Source organism: Brassica oleracea, chromosome C7 (genome assembly GCF_000695525.1).
Source record: "Brassica oleracea var. oleracea cultivar TO1000 chromosome C7, BOL, whole genome shotgun sequence".
NCBI classification, from domain to species: Eukaryota; Viridiplantae; Streptophyta; class Magnoliopsida; order Brassicales; family Brassicaceae; genus Brassica; species Brassica oleracea.
The window spans coordinates 26,217,975-26,218,672 of record NC_027754.1 but is presented as its reverse complement, the minus strand read 5'-3'; positions in this window follow the sequence as shown (position 1 = coordinate 26,218,672).

Sequence of the window (698 nt, the reverse complement as noted above, 5' to 3'; positions counted from 1 at the left end):
TGTTGGTATCTTTGCCGAACTCTTTCGAGAACTTCGTGCAATCGTTCATTGTTGGCAAAGATACAGTGAGACTGGAAGAAGTTAGGTCGGCGCTTCACAGTCGGGAATTATGTCATAAGGCATCCAGCTCAGGGACAGACAATCAAGCTTCGGGATTATTTGTCAGTGGTGTGAAGGGACATGGGAACAAGAGAAAGTCGAAAGACAGAAAATCGTTTCCAAGAGGTCCTAAGCCAACTGATACTTGCAACTATTGCAAAGAGAAGGGACATTGGAAGTCAGACTGTCCCAAGAAGAAGAAGGACCAGCAGTCTGGATTTGCTGCAGTAGCTGAGGATGAAGCCAAGTCTGATAGTGACATCGCTCTTGTTGTGCACGGACACACACACTCTTCTGATGTGTGGGTTCTTGATACGGGAGCATCTTACCATATGACACCGAGGAGAGAGTGGTTTTCATAGTACACAGAGGTACTTGACAATAAGATTAAGATGGCAAACGACTTTGTCTGCAAGATTGTTGGGATCGGCTCAATCAAGCTCAGGACACATGATGGTAGACTCTGCACATTGAACAAGGTTAGGCATGTTCCATCAATGACGGAAAATTTGATATCCGTGAGTCTTCTGGACAGGAGAGGGTTCAAATATTAGGGTGGCGATGGAGTTTTGAATGTCTACAGGGGTTCTGATGTGATT